The following is a 23,433-nucleotide window of genomic DNA, read 5'->3' as shown; positions in this document are numbered from 1 at the left end:
AAAGCTACGGGCTTTTCCTCAACAAGGAGGGAGAGTGAGACGCGGAACGACACGACAGACAGAAAGATGTAGAGATCCTCCGCAGGGGAAGGACCTGATACTCTATTATTGAATAAGTGTGGAGAAAAACTGCTGGTTGTCGTGATTAAGACGTGTAAACAAATCGGTGTCGTCTCAAACTTAACATACGTAATCAGGGAAGAACATTCTCAGTAATTTCCCGAGGTGACTCATGCCTATTGTTCTGCTTACCTCACGCACGCTGACTCATTTTCATACTACTCAATAGCTGCTGAATCAAGAGCACTTAGGAGAGTCGTTTCACAGGAACCGGTTAAAGCGACCGCAATTTAAATTCAGCTCAAAGTTCCCGAGTGACCGAGTACCTGCGACAGCAATGATGCCTCAAGTAAGCTGTCGCAGGTGAGATTATTATACACAAAGAGCTGAATCCCCACTGAGCGGAGAACACGTGATGGGAACACTCCAGGCAATAAAATGTGTTTGTCTACAGGTGCTCCCACAGGTATTTTACTGTTTATTATTCTGCGTATAGGCCGAGGCAGCAAAATGGCCCCCGTAAATAAACATCTGTGGAGGCTGATACCCACAACCATATAGGGAGAAACATTTCAAATCAATATATTTTAGAAATTGCCAATGATTCCTGAGATGTAGTTATTAAACAAGTCCGCATCAAGGAATCCAAAAAAACGCTGCTCAATCAACTTTGAACGTGGTGACATCACATCTTCCCAAAGCCAATCAAATCGTGTTTCAAGAAAACCAAAAATAACTTTGTTACACTTTTGCTACATAAAATGTAAACATAAATGCACATCTTGTCCGGTTCCAAAAGATCTAAAATCTATTGATAAGATGTATAAATTATGAATGGTCATAGATAATGATGGACATATTTTCTGAATTGTTTATTCTGCAAATACAAGTTTTCAAACAGCACATAACAGAAAACATAAAGCAGATTTAAATCGGCTGAAGGTTAAATCAGTCAGGTTCAATCCTGTGGTCTCAGTTAAAAAGAAACCTGTTGTGTGATCACAACTCATCACCACTGATAAATGAACAGATTCACCGCTTTGGAGATGTACTATAATATGAGGCTTTAATTTATAGATCAAATTTACAGAAACAAGTTGTATTCACTTTAAATAAAAAAAAGGTATTGACTATTTTGTCATCTACATGATTTCTTTCAAGACATACAAAATATGACCTGATGATTAAGAGATTGAAGGATCGTTCAAAGTCAATCTAACTGGTGTCAGTTCTTCTCCTGAATGAAGTGTTGTTTTACTCTCTTCCTCCTGGAGCCTGCAGCTCAGATGGATTTTCTGCTAATGACACGTTAGCGGTCGTCATGAGACGCAGACGACACACGTCACGGTGGGAGCTTCCCTGTGACCATCACTAACCACCAAGCAGGGGAGGGGCGGTCTTATCATTGTCAGCAGTCAGAAAAATGAGTAGTGCAAGAATAAGCATTAAGCCATATTTATGCAAATGATATGTAAACATTTAAATTATAATAAAGTGGCCTTGAAGAAAAAAACATTGGTTCTTTTACCCTATGTATCCAATGTATAGACTTACAGTATATCAGACCACACATGGATTTTCTGGTCGCCTCCATTTTTAATTATCAGACATCAGTTTGTCCAACAGTGAGTGACCCTCAGCTTTATCTATAACTAATAACCCTCAGTGGCAAGTGTTTTAAGAACATGCAGCGATATTTAATCCTGTGATCTTGATTCAGGGAGACTGGGATGACAGAAGGCTGAATCCCTCCACAGAGGAGGAGGTGTGTGTGATTGTGTACATTATTTTAGTACGATATTAATAATTACCAGCAGAGGCCACGAAAAAACAACAGAGCGAAGCATCCAAGGTGTCAATATTTACCAAGCAGTCTGATTTTAACCACCTACGTCTCTCCCACACCTTGATTGTTGTGTTTGCAAAAAGAAGCAGGCATGCAAATAAAATGTGCATTTCCCGTTCAAAAACATTCACAGAAGTCCTTGCAAAAGTTTTTAAGAGCAAAAGACAAATGCATTTGATTAATTCATTCTGATATTTTCCACTAGAAAATTCAAGGTTCTAGAGATTCAAGAGATACATGTATAATGAATCTACTTCTGTAGATAAAATTAGGATTATATAGTAAGAAAAATATGTGGAATTAACAGTAAGGCTTAGAAAACACGGTGAATTAAGATGAAAACTATAAAAATATTGGTATAAAAGGATTTCAAAATCGTGAACAAGAAACTACAGCTTCAGAAAAACTTATGAAGCTCAAACTTGTCGTATATATTGTGGGCAAAAGTGACAGAATTTAAGTACTTGGTGAACATTCCTGTTATCGTCAGTATATAGTGTGATGCACTAGATATGGCGTTTTACCCTGAAACAAATTGATCATAAAATGTTTATGGTAAAGAAGAGAACTGCTCCTATTAAGTGTCACTAGTAAGAGGAAGATGACCATTAAGGTTTACTGATCGGATAGATATCATTGCCTCCTGGACTGGTGCAGGTTATAAAAAAGCAACACGCTTTACACTTAATCCATGCAGGAAACGTACAATGTGTTTTAAATATGAAAGAAATGAGAGAAAACTGCAACTTCTATTTTATCCATCCAACATCAGAACTTGTTGAATTTTCTAAATTGACATTTTTTTGAAATCACAAGATCACAAATTCCAGGAGGAACTGGCTGAGGCAAACCATAAGCTTTATTTGGACCATTAGTCAGAGGACGAAATAAACAGGCCTCTGTTAGCTCTGTTTTGCCCCTTGGTAATCCCTGAAACACTGTATCAGTCTGATTTTTACTTTTACTTTTGATTAGCTTATTAAATTGATTACATGTGTACACCCCCTTCGTTAGCACACTGAGACACATTGTGTGCTTTAAAGATAAATGCAGGTCATGTGCTGCATGCTGATTACTGCGAGCAGCCCACTGCCAGCCGAGGCAATGTACAACCGAGCGAGAGTCTTTCACGTGAGAGCTCGCCCTTGTTTGTTGCTGGATTTTACCTTGAAAGCAGTCAGCTGCTACATTAATGCCTTTGTCACCAGCCACAAACCTGAGGACTGACGTGAATGAACTAAACCCAGGTTCTGTTGCCAGTTTGTGTATGTTAAACAGGATGTTTTGTATGTGACAGTCATTAAATTGCTGCTATTAGACTCCTCTGTGTCTTCTGTGCATCACATTTAACTTGTCTAATTAGAAAATAAGCATTTGTAGTCGGCTGTGTGGTACTTACCTGATTTATAATTATGAATATATACAGTGAATAGTTGTTACTGTTATAAATGTGTACATTAGAGATTTTTGTGCACAGATGCTGAAACCTAAATTAGGGAGGAATACATTTCCAATAAATATAATCAAAAATTTCAATGATTTCAAGGTCAGGGGTTCCCGTATTTAATTCCATTAGTTAAACCTGTGCTTATACTGTGACATGTCAAAATGTCTTCAGTGAAACAGCCCTGTGCCCTAGACCAGCCTGAGAACGACCTCTGTCCTCCAGCTTCCTGTCACAGTGTCACACATGATGCTGCTGAAATGAATGTAGCAGGCCTATGTCAGATGATTCTCCTTCATGGCCATCCTCTCGAGCGGGGGCTGGATACGGGTCGGATGCGGCACGCTAACTGCCGGTCTGCTTCCTGAATGTGACATAACTCAATTGCCTTTGACTGGGATCGTTTCTGGAGTCCTACTTCACCACTGGGACACTGAACGCTTTCAAGCATTTCCTACTGCCTCACAGGAGACACTGAACTCCTGGGAGCTCAAAGGTCATCCAGTGAGTCACAGCTTTGAAGAAGAAAGACAAGCCCACGGACAAACAGAAGAAAAAGGCGCCTTTAATTTTTCATCTCGTGCTTCAAAGGGGAAGAGACAGAGAGGGGACACTGACGGATTGCAGATTCCCTCCAAATATAGATGCTGCGTTTCAGCTCTGGCCATACTGGAGACACGGCTGTGTGGCACTTTGATGTCAACACTTTGCACTCACATCCATTTTCCTCTAATGCTTTGACAGGAAATAAATATATTTTTATAGCCAGGTACAGCAGGTCTCTGCAGCCGGTGCACTGCTATCCACCTTGACGAAAGGCAGAAATGACAACTCGTAGGAATTCTTCTCCGCGTGCACAGATTTCATTCAAAAGCCAGGAGGTGAAAGGACTCAGTCTCCATATTACGACTAGAGCCTCAGAACAAACACGGCCTTATGAAATGGTCCAAAAAAAAAAAAAAACAATGCTACAAATATCCTGTAACGCACTCGGTGTGTCACTGGAGAAGCCCGGAGATCACAGAGAGAAAAGACGTGGACTGAGAAGGCGTCCCCTAGTCTGCCCCAATGATGGTACGCCAGGAGAAACAATGGGTCTCCTGGGACAACTCGTCTCCTAATACTCCTCATGCTCCCCCCCGCCCGACTGGTGCCACCTGACGTGCATTCAAGCTTTTCATGGCATCCTTTTGGGGCCCTTTCAAGCCTTAATTGATAGTAACAGTGGAGTTTTACACACTTTAAATGTTCAGCCACCAGGTCACCTCCAGTGGCATCATTCTAACAGCTCAACAGGCAGAAAAACACAAGCTTGACATTATTAACGTGTTCATTGTAGTAACTGAAAGAGAGCGGGAGGAGGGCAAACCTCCGCCAAGCCCCACAACCTATTTGGCCTTGTTAGAGAAAGAGAAAAACAAAGGATTTGCAGAAGGAACAAGGATTTTCAGAATCCGCTCATTCCCGGATATCAGTTTGATAGTTTTTGCGTAATCCTGCTTACACCCCGACGGAAAAACAACAACATACTGCATGTTCTCCTAATTTCCTCGTGGGGGGACTAATTAAGGATCCTTTTCTCTTTTCATGTTATTGTCTGGACCGTCCATCACTACAATGCAAGAACATTTGTTGGGTTTTGTTGTTGTTGTGATCTTCGTCTATAGCGGTAAAACTACACTGTGAGCAATGTAAAACCTAGGTTGAATTCATTGCATGTGTTGGCCAATAAACTTAATTCTGATAACTACTATGTCAGCTGTAAAGGGACCGTTTTGATATTCCTTATGGAAAAGGACATGACCTTTTATAGACATACATTTAAGGTCGGTCAATATGCCATAACCACTGCCTGCAGACAGATGTGCTTGCGATGCTATTTTTATTCTTTATAGCTTCACGGCCCATTTTAAAAACTACATGCATCTCGTCAGAGAATTGGCCGAAAAGGAAGTGGAGACGGGTCGTTCATCTTTATCTACAGTCCATGTTACCAATGTTTGTTGATGCTAAACTTTGATGCAGGAGCCACGATGTGAACTGATGAATCTAACCATCATTAGGGGAGAAATGGATTATGCTGCAGAAGAGGCTTGAGAAGTTTCTATCGACATTTTAATTCATCCATTTGTTTCGCTTCAACAAATGCATCAATGATGATAACTAAATGTATTTAAAGCATAAAAAGGTTTAACTAATTCCAGTCTCAGTATTCTGTGAAAACTTAAAATACAAACTTTCCCCATTTTCAAGGGCAGAGAACTTCACAGTAAAAACTTGAGGTTTCAGATTGTGTAATTTAGTTGTAAAAGCATTCTTGATTGCAACATGTAATCGCAAAATAAATTCTGTATATGATTGTGGTGACTTAGAATCATGCAAAGGTCCTGGCTGCACATTGAGAACTGCTGTTTCACATCTCGTTTGGAGGCCTATACTTTGAGCAGTAAGCATTATTTGTGTCACTGTGTACATCTTATTTTGTCAGCCTGCATTACCTCCTCCAAAATAAGAGCCAACTGCAAATTCCTAAATGCAACAGAATAAGTAGAAAACAAGCAGAAGCTTAAGTCTGTAATTTACCTGGGCACAAGAAAGACTTTCGTAAAATGAAACAAACGAGACAAAACAAATCACACAGCTTTAAGAGCATCAGCAGAACACAACCCCAGCTTTTTATTAGCAGGAAATGGAGAAAGACGGGAAGATCCCCCGACAACAGGAGCGCTTAGCTTTAAGAGTTTAAATCCTGTTCTATCACAACCTGTACATCTCAGGAGTAGTAACAACTGAATGTGTGTGGGAGCAACAGACTGAACGTGTGTGTGTGTGTGTGTGTGTGTGTGTGTGTGTGTGTGTGTGTGTGTGTGTGTGTGTGTGTGTGTGTGTGTGTGCATGTTTGAGAGAGAGCGAAAGCTTAGTGGGAGAAAGTACCGAGCCTCTGACATACCAAGCATGCCATCTCTGACCCAGCAGGGGATAAATATTAATGCTCAGTCTTAGTTTATGTGCAACTCTGCCCTGTTCTGTATATTTACTTGACACCGTTTTGAGAGGCAAAGCCAAATACAGCCAACGCTCCAAGAACAATATACCATGAATGACTAACGATTACCTTTGGGGACAAAAAAGAAGAATAGTAAGAAAAATATAGCTCGGATACTTGTGGACTTGAATTAAGATCATTTTGAACACATAGTATTCAAATATGCATTAAAAGTGGATAATATGGCATCAGTGTGTTATAAAGTAAAAACAGCTGACAAGACTCATACTGAGACTGCTAAAGCACAGAAGGTTACTACATTACATAAGCTGAAAAAATGCTTTATTTCTTATTGAAAGGACATATGTGATATACAATTGAAAAAATCTATATCAGTGTATTAAGTATGAAAACATTAAAAAAACATACAAATTTTCAGTGTGTTACTGATCCACCTCCAGAGAATCATGTCGATCTTTTTGATAATATTAACATTCGGCTTTAAGCAGTTTTCATTGATTCCTGTCAACTCTCAGCTCAGCACATTAAAACTTGTTCATTGTAATGAACAAGTTTTAATGTCACAAAACATATTTTGTATTTTACAGCATTACCTGTATGGACAACACTAATAGAGCATACCTGTTACAGCCTGGCCATTATCATCACTATTTTGGGGCTGGTGTCAATATTAGATGGATATAAATTCTGATTCCAAAGATGTTGTTATAAAACTCTTATGACAAAGACATGTGATTGAGGTTTGATATCTTACAGTTAAAACTTAAATATCAAATAAATACAAAAGGCCATTACAAGAACTTAAAAAAGTAAGAACATTTTAATGTGACCAAACATTCACATCTTTTCTGCATCGTTAACTCTGTAAAATAAGATGCTGATATTGATTGATGCCTTTAAAAGGATCCTATTAGTTGTTTTTTATTGGCCAACTTATAAATTGGTCAGGCTCTGATACTTCCTCCTTTACTTCCTATTAAACTAATACAATATCACAATTGTTTTAAAAAAGGGAGAGTTGAAAAGAGTTTGTCAAACACAGGTGAAACCAATACCACCACTAACATGAATCTAATCAAACTAATACTGATGATGAACTGCAGCATTGCAATAACTGATGGAACGAGGCCACCTTTAACGGAGTGTGGCGTCGGTTAGAGGCCGACGCCGGCTGACCGAGTTCAGCTGTTTCATTCATGCTTCACAATCCCGAGCTTATTCACAGCTGTGTGGCCGTCAGCTGACTACAAACTATCAATCGTGTTCATGAAGCAGCACATAGAGGCCATTATAAACAGATTCCTCTCACTAGTCCCCTGCTAAAGCCTTAAAAGAACCGTTTACACCACCACAAGGCTTTAAGATTCAGATTTGCAAGATAAAAAAAATATTTTGCCGAAAAAACGGAAGTGTGTTAGGGCCAAACATAATAAATAAAAGGGAGGATTCAATTTAGTTAATTTTGCATTTTAAGAACAAAGTCCAAAAGTCAAGAATAAAGTTGTTAAATATGAAAATGAAGGGCACTCCTATGGTGCATCAAATCCAGTTGGAGAAGTATTTGATTTTCCCCTTTTAATGTTTGGTGGAACCATCGATATCCTGGTATGTGTCCATTATCAGTTATTTCAGTTTGTAAGAATGCAGCCACTTCTTTCAATTTGTGGTTTCACTTTATAAATAACCAGAGCACAAATTCTTCAAATTCCTAATTCTGATCACCACACTGTTTATGAGCTAAACGATTAAAAAAACTCCCTGGTTACTTGTCACCATTTTATCTGCACAAGACATTCTATAGAGGCAGAGATGTGCATTAATATTAGTAGCTTATTTATTTGTAGAAGTTCGAATTGAATCTTGAAACTTTGTCTGTCATTTTTTAAACTTATCCATGATGTTGAATTTATGATTTAGTTTGACTTTATTCTTAGCATTTCAACTTTTTTTCTTGATGCTTCGACTCATTTCTCAAAATGCTCAATTAAAATTTAATTTTATTATGCTAAATGCCTTACCCTAATATCAACAAAAATTTCAATATCACAGTTTGGAAAAAGAATCAATTTGCTCAACAGAAACTTGACAGAACGCACATGAATAGAATTGAGCAGTTCATGATCTTGATGGAAATCCAATCATTTCTAAATTGGTACCTTTAGTTTTACCAGTTTTTATCTGATAAAAATGAGAACAATTCACAAGTCAAGAGACGCCGGCGATGCAATTTTTGGATTTAACAGAAAAAACTTTGGAAACCAGTGAAGTTGTGCTTTGTTTTTGCTATTTCCAAGCAGCCAGAGAGCAAAGGAACCCATCAACAATATGAAAGATGTGCAGGAGCGAGCGGCTTCAGGGATTGAAGACAATTTGAGCTAAGAAGAAGGAGCTGGCAGAGACTATTCAGGCCAGGGCTCGAACTCCGACATCCCAAGTTCCTCAGCGCTTATCTTTGCTCGCTCCACCGGTTGGCCTTGGCGATGCTCTGTGTCTGCACGCCTGTTGTGTTTGGGTGTCTGGTAGCCGTCCTGGCGGCCAGTGGCCATGACAGTTCTGTGTGAGTGATCAAACACGCCCACACTGGGATTTCCACAGCGCTGAGCCAAAACAGACTGGAGGCCCTCAGAGGCAGTTGAACTGAGTCTCAGTTACATCGGGCCTGTTCAGTGACAGTTTACACTATAACACCTTTCAAAATATGCCAAGTGCACGGCTGAGGCTGCCAAAGCTTTTCAGAGCGTTTTGTAGTGTCAACATCCCCCAACAACACATCTCTGCATGTTTACAACACAATATCCAGCGTCTCCTTGCTAATGGGACATCGTTCATTTCCATATGTCATCGTCGGAATCACAGATACAGAAACGACAACAGTCAAAAAACTGTGCGGCACATCAACTCAGATCGTTTCAACACCATCTGCACGCTCATACTGAATGAATCAAAGTTCAGTTTAGTTTTATTTAGATCAACTAGATAGTTTATTGTCCACTCATTAACACTTTTATGTTTTCATCAGTTTGTCGGTTAGTCAATAACCACTGAACAGATTAACACGAAACATGGAAGGATGTGATATGGGTCGGGAAAGAACCCATTCAATTTTGGTGCGGATCTGGATCAGAAGACAGATACAAAAATATTTTTAACTATCTTTAACATTGAGCTGTAGGGTATTTTTCACATAATTCAAGGACCTTAATGAAAAAATTCTGTCATGTTTAGGCGACTTTTGGGGTGTGCGCTCTACTGAGTGACATAATCGTTCAAAGTTATTTACTAACTTACTCAAATCAACAGCAGAGTGCTAAAAGTGAACAAACAAATTTGACCTGGAAATTGACTTGAACTTTTTTACTTTTTCTTTTACATTGTTTGTGTATCGGTTAAACTCAGAAATAATACATAATTTGAAAGACAAAAAATAATGTCCCTGATTTTAAGTGTAAACTTGAAGCAGGGTGCATTGGAATTCAGTGAATCCTTTCAGCCCAGTGGTTTGTAATACAAACAGGTTGAGCCGAGTTATGAATTCAGAAAGAATTAAGCTTTAACATTGAGCAGGTTTTGTATAAAAGCTTTTCTCAGAGCGTTGTAAGCTGATATTAAACTGTGGCTCCTGTCTGAGTCTGTTTGACTCTTCTTTTCTGTCCTTTATTGTTTATGAACCATGCGATATGAAATTCCAGATCTTCTTCAGATATAAAAAAATAAACTGTGGCCACAGCAGAGTTACTGCTCAAGAGGGGTTTCATCTATCACTTTTTATTGATAATAATTCAGGTTGTACAGCACTGCAGGTCTGTAGCTGTATTTTATACTTGTGTTCGAAACAATTTAATTTAAAAATATAGTCCTCTGGGGTATACGATTTGGCTTGAAGTGCATCTGTCCATGTGTGAATTGCTGCCTGCACACAGCTGCCTATATAACAGTCCACACTTTATTTAACTGTTATTTATTTACACATACTTGCCCGGGTTATTCAAGCTTTCCACAAAAAAATATCAATCTTCTTGTGTCACTTGAAATAATTGCTTCAGGAAACTAAAATGGCACAAATCTCCACCAATGCCAAACAGTTCTCTAAAATATATTCAAGCTTCCTCATATTGTACACACTCATATCAGTCCCTTAAATAAACCTGGATTGTTTCATTGAAATCCACAAATTATCTTGTGGGGAAATGGGCGAAAACGTAAAAGCAAAAAAAAAAAAACTGTTAAAGAAAGTGAAAAAAAAAATCCTGAACCGAAGTAACTAATTTCTTTGGAATAAGGTAGTTAATAAAATAATCTTAAACTTTTTCCTAATGCGTAATTGATTGTTCAATTTACCACACAAGCCATTTTCAGACATGAACTCTTGGAAATTTCGGAGTTCAGACATCGGAAAATGGCAGCAGGATATCACATGTTTTTGTTTCCAGCACATTGACAGTTCCGAAAAACACCAAAAGCTCTTCTTCTCAACTTGACATCTTCTATGTGTATGACTCATCTTTTTCATCCTGAGAAATGTTTTACCTCATCAACGCCTGCTGTATTCTCACTCAGACATTTTCCGAACATTTTACAAGGGGGATGCAGGAAAAATTCGAGATTGTCCGAGACTCTGACATTTGCGTTTTCACAAACAGGCCCCGCTGGATAATTTCACCAAAATGTTCGGACTTGAGTGCCTGTCTGAGAGCAGCTGGACAGTCATTGCCTGGTGAGCAAAAGCTGGATCATGTTCCTAATAGAAAGAGTTGAGTCAGTGTGCCTCAGTCTTTGAGTCTGAATGTAAATGTGCTGTTGTTTCGGGTCAGCAGCTTTCTGCTCCGCAAGGACTTTTAAACCCAAGAGGCTTTCATGTACTCAAACTGGTTTGTTTTGCTGTACAGCTGAGCATTCATGAACATCACAATCATACACCCCCCCGATGCATCCCTGAGGGCACACTTGCACATTACAGATGTATCTGTATGAAGGTAGGAGCATACTGGTCCATTCAGGCTTTCGTAGAAGACCACTAACTAACAACGGTGCTTCTGTTTTAACAGGAATGTCAGAGGTCCTCTCCCGGCCAGCAGCCATTGTTCTGCCGTGTTATTTCTGACAAGTTAAGCTGAGAACGCCACAAGCAAGGCACAAGGGCAAGGAGGTGGGGAGCGAAATGTATTTTCACGGCTTTAGCAGCGTCCTGAGGACACGGCGACTTGATGGTTCGCTGAAAAAGAGGACTTTGTTACATTTAGAAGCGACGGTTTCCTCATTTTCTGTCATAATACACATATTTGATGGTGAGTGGATTACTCTCGCAGCTTAAACGAGAGCAGGGACATTATGCTTCATTGTTAAAAGCTCTCATTAGTGAGCCTGAGCAAATCTGTTCACAGCTTCAGGTCCTAAAGTCTGGAATCGGTTGTACTGTGCTCCAATGTTAAATACTTTCCATAGCATAATTTCAAAATCCTAAATCACGCTTCACGGCACATATTTACAAGCCCTCAGAGGCCGAGAATTGGTCGTGTAGGAGTGGAAATTTGGCACGGGAAATTATGCTTAATGCATCAGTAAAAGTACAGTGAATCACACAACTCTGCAACTCTACTTCTCATTGGATTACCGCTCATGTTGTTGTTGGATATTAACCTTGAATTGTACATTAAATCTCAAACAACCTTCCTCGCTTCTTTTTTGTCAGGTAAAATATTTGTCCAAAACGAAAAATACGTACAAGTAGATCCAGGACCGGAGTTTGACAGCGTGAAAGTGATTCGATTTTGGATATCAACACCATCTCCATAAAGCCCCAATGGGGAGTTTAGCTTGCGATGGTCCACACTCCACACGTTGAACCATGAGTGTGGGAGTTGAGGGGATACAATCCTGTCATATCTCCTTGTTACTCCTGTGGAGGAGTTTTAAGTTGTTCAGAGTTCAGACCACCGTGTGGATATCCCAACTCAAGTGAAAGCAGTGTAGTTTTGCAATTTTCCACTGATCAATACAATGTTTACAATGCAGAAAAGAAGAACATTTAGGTTTTACATTTTATTATTTGAATTTTCTAAATTCAAGTTCTATATATTTGGTTGTATTTGTGTTTAATTCTTATTTGAAATTATTTATAATAGAGTTAATGGTTAAACTGTAAAATATCAAGCCTCAATTACATTTCTTTGTCATCAGGGTTTGATAACGATATCTTAGGAATAATTTTGTGTGTGTGTATATATACACACACGCACACATATTAGTTGTGTGTGTGTGAAAAGTTTTTTCTGTTAAATCCAAATATTACATCGCCACCATCTCTTGGCTTGTGAATTGTTCTCATTTTTATCAGATGAAAACTGGTAAAACTAAAAAGGTACCAATTTGGAAATGATTGGATTTCCATCAAGATCATGAACTGCCCAATTCTATTCATGTACGTAATGTCAAGTTTCTGTTGAGAAAATTGATTATTTTTCCAAACTGTGATATTGAAATTTCTGTTGATATCAGGGCCAGGCATTTAGCATAATTAAATTAAATTTTAATTTAGCCTTTTGAGAAATGAGTCGAAGCATCAAGAAAAAAAGTTGAAATGCTAAGAATAAAGTCAAACTAAATCGAGATTAATTCCTTCCATATACTATATATATATACAAACACAATTAGTTTTGTTTAATAAGAATTGTGTCTGATGTATATAACAATTGCACCACTGTTGATTGATTCTATATATCATTTCATATACAATCACTCGGCTCTACTACCATAGCTTTACATTAAACATCTACTTTAAACTTCTCATCCCAAAATTCACAGAATATGACACAGTCTAACACCAGAGAAGGAGGAGGATGAGAGTTCTAACTAATCCACGATCTGCAGTGAGCCGTTGGATTAAGCTCAGTTTACAAAGCAGCCGAGGTTCAAGCTCCATCCATATAAGGCCAGGTATAGAGAGAGACTGAGCCCTTATCACACCCTGTGTTACTTCGCCGCTCCGCCTCACAGTCATAACACATGTGGGAAGCATCACTGGAGCAGGATCTGAGGACCGAGGCTGTTCCTTGACAACCAGCCACAGAATAATGATAACCTCAGAGCTGAGAGACGGCCCTCACCGCCCGATTTGGACCATCTGTAATTTCAGAGTTAATTTTAGCACAATCTAACCAGACGTTTCTAAATATAAAAAGAACAAACAGATGTACACGCACACACACACACTTCCCTCTCTCAGGAACAAATACACTCCAACATTTTGTTTCCCTTGTACAACATTGGGACGATACGATTTGAGACACAATCGTCAGCGCTGTGTAATACAGAAGACAGGTTAGCATATGAATGCTACTTATGTTTGAGGGAATGCAGCATACATAAACGGATGGCTAATTAAAAAACAAATCTATTTTTAGATTGCAGTACCACTTTTGATCATCAATTCCTCCAGAACATTTCCTGCTTCTCCAAAGTGAGGATTTGCCACTTTGCTCAGGGTAATTGAGCACCTTTGAGGTTTTGGAGGAAATAAGTTAATTGAATTTGTATTTTTTGGCTTTGAAATATTGCGATCAACAATTTTCAGCATCACTTCTCTTTATTGACCACACAATGAAAACAATTGCCTGTAGTCATATGGGACATTTGTGCCCCCAAATTGTTCTGCTCCCCATGCAGGAGGGGTAATTGGCGATGGGCATTCTGCCCCATATCTAGCTTCTGTCATGCACTCTCTGTCCAGAGCTGGCTGCTTTTATGTCTCGCTCACAATGGCGCCTCTATAAATCTATGAAGGGGTCTGTGGGAGCTGGAGTGAGGTTCGATGCCAAGAAGACTAAATCGGTTTGCTCTGTACACGCAGAAAAGTGACGTTGATGTTTGTCTCTGAGACCGGTGGAGGAACTAAACCGCAGTATACATCAAACTGTACAGTACGGATCTGTAAATATAAGCTGAATGATCAATTCTGTTATCAGCGCACTTGAGACCATTTGTCACACCATCATGTCATCGTGAGTCATCTGTCAATATGAATCTCTTGTGTGAGTAAGAGACAAACACCACATTTTCCACTCTATATCCATCAAGGACCTGAAGACAGGACAAAAGATATGCATTCATTACTGATGATAATGGAATTACTTTCACAAATTAGCATAATGGCACATAATGGGCTCAATGGACTCTTCGTGCCACCTTGACAAAGGAAGCCTGTGAGCCGCACTATGTAACTGTGCAGGCAAGCACACTTTGTGCAAAGCAAACATGGTACAATCCGATCCAGGCTCTACACCGATACACCGAGAAATCCCTACAATCTGTGAAATGAGGAGGTATTAGAATACTTTAAGTACTTTGTGAATGAGTCTTAATGCTACAAGAATCTCTATAGATACAGCGATTCTATATTTAAAATGATAGGGCTGTGCAGAAGAGTCCTTCAGGTTGAGAAGACACAGACACGCACTGCATTTTCAAAACACATTTCATGGTGGACACAGACAGAAGAAAAGCTAATGACAGAAGAGATGAGGAGGGACGGGCTCGAAAAGTTAATACGGACATTTTCAAATGTTTTCCAACCGTAATCATCTACTTCATGTGACACGAATTCAAGTCGACCACAGTCATGGTGCTGCATGAAGAATTATACTCTATATGGCACCAAATAGAGTTCAAGACCCACCAGTCCCTTTAAATTCGAAGTTTTCAAGCAACTAAAAAGTGTGGAGAAGCTGGCCCGGTTTCAGTGTGAAAACTCGTCTGGACGAGCAGAAACGGAGACGTTTGGAAACTATGGTGCAGTCGTCTGCCTCTGCTTCCTGATTGGTTCTCATCAGTCACTTTCACTCATAGCTCCACCTCATCGTCAGTCCAAGAAAGGAAAATGTCTTCATACTTTTTCACCGTTGTTGCTTCTTTTTCATCACTTTTTCTGTAACTAATGAAACCAACTGAATAGAAAATCATCTTCCTGTTCATCCCAACCCCCCTTAACCCAAGTCATGTGATATTCATTTTGAGGTGTGTTAATATGGACAGAGATTATTACCAGTACGACCTAAATCACTTGTGTGGATGAGAAGCGTGAATATTGGACTTGAATTCATCTGGCTTTTATTTACGGTATTTACAACAGTTCTTTATGACATTATATTCCATAATAAACACCAAACTAACCACAAATGTCCATCTTGGCCAAGTACTCCTCTCTCCATGCAGGCATTCAGCAAAGAGAAGCTCCATCAGCAAAAACAGAAGCAATGAAGATGAAGAGACGGCAGAGATCTGCTGCATCAAATCACAGGCTCTGGTTACAGCGGGAAGCATATGGCCAGGTGGAAGGTGAACAGCCAGCCAGGAAACAGGGACCGTTTCCCTGGATACCATGGACTCCAATGGTTTTACACATGAGGCCAAACACACACGAAGACACACACACACAGACACAGACACACACACACACACACACAGAGTGACAGACAGGAATACGAGTTGTATTCATGAGGTTGAGTCTATGATCTGATTCCTGTTCCAGTCTCAGCTCTGACCCTCACACAGATCTGCTGACTCAGTTCTTCCAGTGCGTCTGATTCATTGATTACGAGCTACGTCTGTGAGATGGGAGAGGAAAGCATCCCCTGTGTGGCCGAGGGAAAGATGAACTCCACTTATCACTAGGTTTTTGTCACAAAACACAACATCGCGCTGAAACAACAACACATAACGTCCTCGTTTCCAGCTGGATTACATTAAAACACATAACTTAGTTGTTGCCATTTTTAACCAGTGCTCAATGTTACAGGTCAACATTTTCACTTTGTACTGGATTCTTGCTCTATGAGGTCACTCATAGGCTGGCCAGTTTGTGCATTTAGTCTTTGTCCCGACGTGCAAATATAAACAGCACTGCCCACTTGAACTGCAGGAATCTTCTTAAAGCTAAAAAAGATTTAGCTATTCGGTTGCACAGCAGCAAGACAAGAACACACAACAGGAAGAAATAGTAAAATGGAAGAAAGTATATATTCAAACAATGTTTCAGGGAGACGTTTCCATTATAAAAGCCAAAGAACACTTTAAGTCACGTGTGTCCCAAACAACGGCTGAGACGTCGAAACAAACCCTCTCATGTTTTCTCTCTGTGCCGACTGTGAAAAAGAATTTGCCTTGTCAGAGTTGCTGTATCATTATAAAGGACAACGTAATCTGGCTGCACACACAGAATTACATTGGAACTTTAAACACGCTGCCTTCATATGACATTTGTGTGTTGTAGGATGAAAAGCACAGGAAACGCAAGCACCAATCGTACATTTGACCGGCCTAGCCGTCCAGTGTCTGCATGTGCAAGGAGTTGCTTCAAAACCTAAATCATCACTCCAACTTTTCAAGGACACAGCGATCTTCTGACCCACTTTGATGAGTTTTATATCAGAAATTGAGGAACTGTGCTCATCTGAATGCACAATTTTAATTAATTATTTTACGAAGACTTGCTCCTTGTGTAACTTAAGAACCTGCCAGTAAAATGAAAAGTTGAATGTCCCGAGTGTTACCAAATGCTACATTGCTGAGCCATATAATAAACAGGGCAACTACGCTTTCAGTTGCAGCAACAGAATAACAAATACTATTTTAGTCAAGTTCAGAATAGTCTATTTATACAATATCATAGATCTTAACTGTCTCTCAAAGGGCTATACAATATATATGGCTGAATACATCCTCTGTACTTAGACCCTCGATTTGGATAAAGAAAAAATCCCCCCAAAAAAGTAACAGAAGGAATGACGTATGTTCAGAATAGAAATCACCATCCATTGATCCTCTGTACAGTTTATATCTTGAGCGTTGCAGCGGGGCTACAGCCAATCCCATCCCTGGACGGGTCGCTAGTCAATCTCAAGACAGATACACAGAGTTTAGAGTCAGTTTGGTGGAAAGTACTGAAGCAGCAAAATAACAATATGTAAACCTGACAGGTTATATCATAAACAACAATTAATATGCAAAATGCAATTAATTAGGAGGCATAAACTTGCAGAGGAAGCACAGAAACACATGAATCTAACATGTGTCCCAGTCCACATTTAGGGATCCCTTCACAACTCATACCCACCCTCATCAGGCCATGGATGAGAAGAATCAGCAGCTGCACCACAGTGTGTGTGTGTTTTAATATACATAGATTGTGTCACTTGCCAAAGATAGAACAAATGGAATAAGAAGGGAGAGACAATCATTTTAAAAAGGGCTACAATAGATTCGTAAGGCGGGGTCACAAATATGCAAATGCAAAGTAAATATCGCGGGTCCTGTTTACTAAAGTTGAACTCCACACGGAGCCACGCAACTGGATCGGCTTTTCCACAGGAAGCGAATGTTTTATTCACCTTCTCGCTCACGAATGTGCGGGTGTGACCCCGGTGCGTTGGGAAGCAAGCTACCTAAGAAACTATGACCAACAGATACAGTGGAGAGGGTGTGTAAGTTTTCCTGAACTACAAACAAATACCACAATTACTTTACAATAAGACAAATAAATAACGACCTCTATCCATAGTTGATCATTCGGTTTGCTTCTTTGTATTCCAGACTCTCATTCGTGTGAAATTCACCTTCACTCTGCACTTCCAAGGGCATCATCATCATAATCATCATCATCATCATCCAGAGAAAATAATCTGCACACTGCTTCTGTGCTGCAGATCATGCATAAGCCGCAGATTCCAGCACATTCAGGAGGAAGCGGCTCCCGGTTTCAATCAATGACTCATTCATGAGGAAATAAATAAATAAAAAAAGGATCATGAGAGAAACATCAAGAAAACGGCTGCTTGTTTATCTCATATCTAGCTCGGAGCCGTCAGCAGCGGCCGCAGAGCCCTGATCACAGGAAAATTACCATTAGTTACCTGACAGTCGCTCACCACAGCAAATACACAGAGTCAATACCGAGTCAATACCGAGCCTGTGCCAACACACTCAGCTTAAAAGGTGCCATAAAGAAATCAATACCATATTCTCGTTCACGTGTTAAAAAGATAAAGATGTCCTGATAAAGGCACAACGTCAGATTTAAGTGCATCGTGCATTTATCAACATCGGTCATATCAGTCAGTCTGTAAAAAGATTGTTTTATTAACAAAGCTGTCTAATATTCCACAGGGCTGCAGTGATGAAATACAAGTGCAAGAGGCTGCGCTGAACCAACAGCAATATTATTAATAATTAATATGCAAGAGTACATTTACACCATTATTAAGGCAGGGAGATTGAGATTTAGTTTTTATCTGAATGCGGCATTTTGGATCGGGTTTTGTTTATTGACAGATGATTAATGAAGAAGTGGTTCTGCCAAAGAAAAAAGGTTTGGTGTGCAGTGTTAGTTTCCATGGAAAAAGCCAGAGTTAAGCCCAGTGTAAGTTGGATAACCTCATTATTCTGCTTTGTGAGGCAGCCCCAGGTCAACCTCATGCTTACAGATGAACGGCATGATACACAGTCAGCTGAGCGAGGACAAAACTGGATTATTTCAACCGAAATACAAAAAAAGCATTTTTCCTCTCACTCCTCGTGGTGTGTTTCCAGGTGAATACGTCTCAGTCAATAACTTTTTGTGCTCACTGCCATTTGGCTGATGGCAGGATTTAGATTTTATTGAAACTTGGAGGAAGATCAGGACATGGAAGAACTCACTGACTTTAGGATCAGAGACGTTTGAAAAGTGGCACCACAATACCGGACATTCTCCAGATTTAGTCTTTCACATTTAAAGAACGCAGCCAGAGATTCTGCAGTCAGACACGTTCACAACAACACAGACCTCCAGAGCGTTCAGACGAGCGCTGGCAAAGCACGCAGAAGGAAGGATGTAAGGTATAAAACCTGCTGCGGAGGTCAACAACAAATCGTCACCACCATCACCCCTTATCACCAATACTCTTGTTTTCTTTCCAAAGCTGCTTTCAGACACTGAACTCTGGATTTCCTCCTTATTTTCTCCAGAGGAGGTGAATGTGTGAACGCAAATGTTCGAGTGAGACTTCATCCACCTGGCCTCCTGGTATAAACTCCGTAGAACTCCAGGAGAAGTGAAAACAGCAGAGGAATCCCTGCTGGATTGACTTTACCCGCAGGTCATGTCATTGCTCAAGTTGGCATATTCGTCAGTGTCTTTTACACGTGTGACACCTTTATTTAATCCTGCGATATTTGTATTCGCATTCAACATTCTCGTTTCAAGAGAATATCAGGAGAATATCCAGAGTTAAGTAAGCTGCTTTATTTCCTGAGGCGTGTGTTATCTCTAAGTCCCATAAAAGAAAAGCTACATTTCATAAGAACTAGAAAAGTGTTTTTATAAGCATACTTTTTCTTTGGAAGTGAATCCTTCTCCAGCCTGATTCATTTGCAGACACCTCTTTAAAAAGATAATGGGTTTCCTCTGCTGAGAACAGAGCACATCAAAGAACTGGTGGAGCTTTGTTAACCTCGCCGATGAACTAACTTCAGCGTCAACGAGCCCATGTCGAGAATCCTGAAGGGGAAATTAAAAGGCCGCCGCACATGACCAGACATAAGAGAGGCTAATTTTAAGGCAGCAAATGCATGAGGCTCGTGGAACTAGAAATAAGCAGCGGAGCAACAGAGCTCAGAACCACACAACCGTGCAGACAACACTTGAGACTTAAAAATGCTTGAGCTGGGCACTGACGGACATGAAAAACAGGCCTTCTGCCTTGAGCTCGAGCCCTCAGCCATTACTGGGTGGAAAAACAAACCTGCTGGGGCTGTTAGGAATGTGTAGAGAAAAACAAATCAATTGAGAAGGGCCATTAAAACAGAAAATGAAAATGTCAAAAAATAGGTTTGTTGACATTTACTGTACAGAAGAGGTTGCCGAGCGACATTGTTGCGACATGTGCACGCTCTCGGGATTTAGAAAACAAACTAAAATGACACGGTGGGCATCCTTCCGCTGTTGATCTTATGTTATGACCTGGATGCTTTGCAAAAGTAATAGATGGGAAATGTCATATATATCCAAAGAAGGCAACGACCGCCCACTGAGCGCAGAGGGGAGAGTCAGATATTAGAATTTACAAGGTTTTGAGTTTTTCCAAAAGTTTTCTGGAAAATGTCTAAAAGCAGCTTAACACGATAATGTGAGAATCACCAGTTTTAATGTTAAACAGCTCTTAATATTCATCAGTCTGAATAGTGACAAAACTTGTTTTCATACCAACGTATTTAAAATTGTAGAGAACAACAGTTTCACTCAGTACTATGCTCCATTGATATAGGCCTGGTCCAATGTGGAGCAAATAAAGGGCTTAAAAAGAGAAGAGGAGTGTGCATGTTGCCATATGTGTCACTTTCATATGTTAATTATTGACACTGCTCTATAAAAACTATGGATTTAAATAAAACATCACTGTTTCATGGGCTCCAGTTCTCACATAAATACTTTACTCATCGTTTATTGACACAACTTTGAATTTCTACATCCGTTTAATGTTTTGGTTTTAGAGTGCTCGCTCTCTTTCTAAATCAAGTCACCTAATGGTAAATTGTTTACCTTCAGCGTAAACGGTTTACTGCCTATTTCTGTATCCAAGTAGTTTAACCACAGGGCGACATTATAACTCTGAGCGTCATCACGCAGAGATGTTAAACGTCCACATTGGCACAGAGTTAACCAGGCTGAGACATGAAAATAACATTCCCACGTCTGACGGCAAACCAAAACAATACCCAGGGGAGAAATGGAAAGTGAAATGGAGGAGATTTTAATATCATCCGAGCTTCCCAGTGACGAGAACCAAGGATCTAGATGCTGTTTCTACACAAAGATGCACGAGGTGACCAGATCATAGACCGATGAGCTTAGATGTGTCTGTATGATGTGGCTGTATCATTTCAAATCAAAATAAAGGGGGCAAACCAGTTCATTTCAGACAGCGCTGCGGAACCCAATTTCTCTGACTTTTCCACATCTACAAAATGGACCAAACAACATGTTTTCCTGTAGCATTCCTACTTCTGCCACAGCTCATCCTCATCATCAAACCACACTGTTCACCTCCGAGCTGTGAGTGAAGGGTTGTGCCTTCAGACGTGTGATCAAAATCTGGGTCATTACACCAGCTTCTCTGCCTTTCAGCCTCATTGGAACAGGTGAGGTTTAAGGCAGTGGCAATCGGAGGGTCCCCCCCTACCTCGTGCTCCAGTGTTATGCTGAAACACCCCCCCCCCCCCCCGTGTGTGTGTGTGTGTGTCTCTTCAAACAGAAACTGACCATCACGTGTATTTGGTTATCAAGTTAACAATCCATTATTTGAATATATTTCAGACAGTCCCTCCTTATGCATCATGTGGCACAAAGCAAATATGTTATTCACACAAAATACAACTACACATGATGTCTCATCTATCCACGTTTGAAGTCGAGCCCTCGCTGTGCAACATATAGTCATCTCTCAAAGGTCTTGAACTGTAGAGTCAACAACCTTCTCCAACCCCACCCAACTGAATAACAAGCAGGAACAGGACTTCATGTCAGGTGCTGAAAGGAAAGGTTATGTACACTACAATATGCAATGTCCTGTATATGGCACACAAGCAAAAACCCATTAAAAGCCAACATCACTTTTTATGGTATAGATGATAATTCTGGTGGCCTGAGCTGCTCCCAGTGCAGGCTGAAGAGAAGATTACACCTTATCTTACTTCAGTAGATGCAATACTTTTAAAACCAGGCTATCACAGCTTCTAGATACAGCAGCTACACCTTATTGTCAGGGCAATATGATGGGAAATGTTAAAAACAAAAAGCTAACAAGGCGCAAAAGCTGCATGAATAATGAAGAGATTACAAAATGGCAAGTGAGATCTGCCTTTGCCCAGAATAATTCAGATTAATATCATTATACTTCCATAACACCAGCAATTACACTAATCACCACAAAACTGATGTGTTTGCCAGGAAGCAGGAGCCGATACCACTTTAATGAAATACAAGCTTTTGCTGGACCAATAAGATGTGGATCACGATCATTTTTTCAGTCCCCCTGCAAATAATAATCACAACGAGTCTGAATTCCTTCAGAGCACACAATCTAATTAAAGTTAATGAATGTCAGATGAGCCGGAACGAAGCAACGAAGCCCAACAGCCAAGTGTAGCCCCGCTCGCCGCAGTGCAAACACGACAACGTGAGAGTGGAAACCAGCCATCAGTTTTACATTCACTGTCAAATGATCTGCTTGTAATAACAGGAACATGCGCGAGACATCAAACAGAGAGGATGTTTGAACTCTATTAAATATGCAACGAGTTGATGGACACACAAAAGGATCTAAAGGTCAAATTCCTCTTCAGAGCATTTCAGAAGCTATTTACCACATCTGTCTTCAGTTGCAGGTTAACTGGATGTGAACAGTAAGATTACAATAAATCAGCTGATACAAGCCTTTTCGCAGACAAATCAGTATTTATGTTCGATGATATACAGTGACATGAAAACTTCCATTCCACAGAAATTAACAATGTCAAAAAGATGTGCATTTATCTTTATTTTCTTATTTAATTTATGGTTAAACTGTCAAATATGAAGCCTTAATTAATTTTTTTGTCGACTGCACCTCAGCAAAGAAAAAAAACAATTAACAATTTCTTTAATACTAACATGAATAAAATTAAAGAATTTTCCTTTGATTTTTCTAACGCTGCTAAAACCGCCCACAAGTTTCTAGTTCAATTTAAAATGTAAAAAATGTTTTACAGGACAAGATCTGTGTTGTTGTTTTTTATGCAACCCACAGCATTTTTAATAGAAATGGATCTTGTCGATTCCAGGAACAATTATAATGAGCAAGCACTGTTACAATCTACACACAAGTGGTGTCTGAGGAGAACACATAGTGTGAACAGAGCACAGAGGGGCCAGTGATAGGAGCATTCTACAGCAGTCATGCCTCTCAGCAGTACTGAGCAGTTTCTTTGGACTCGCAGGGGAATGCGTCAGCAGCGGTTTCCGAACAGTGCTCAGGCCTGCCCTGCGTCCATGTTTGGATCAAACCGTAT

General features: G+C 39.9%; 1 protein-coding gene across 1 annotated transcript in view; it reads right to left on the bottom strand.

Annotated features, from left to right (window-relative positions):
• Positions 1–23,433, bottom strand: part of adcy5 (adenylate cyclase 5) — a 67,492-nt gene that overhangs the window by 37,969 nt on the left and 6,090 nt on the right. The gene's annotated exons all lie outside the window — the stretch shown is intronic.

Source organism: Limanda limanda, chromosome 16 (assembly GCF_963576545.1).
Source record: "Limanda limanda chromosome 16, fLimLim1.1, whole genome shotgun sequence".
NCBI classification, from domain to species: domain Eukaryota; kingdom Metazoa; phylum Chordata; class Actinopteri; order Pleuronectiformes; family Pleuronectidae; genus Limanda; species Limanda limanda.
This window is presented reverse-complemented; position numbering and strand designations above follow the sequence as displayed.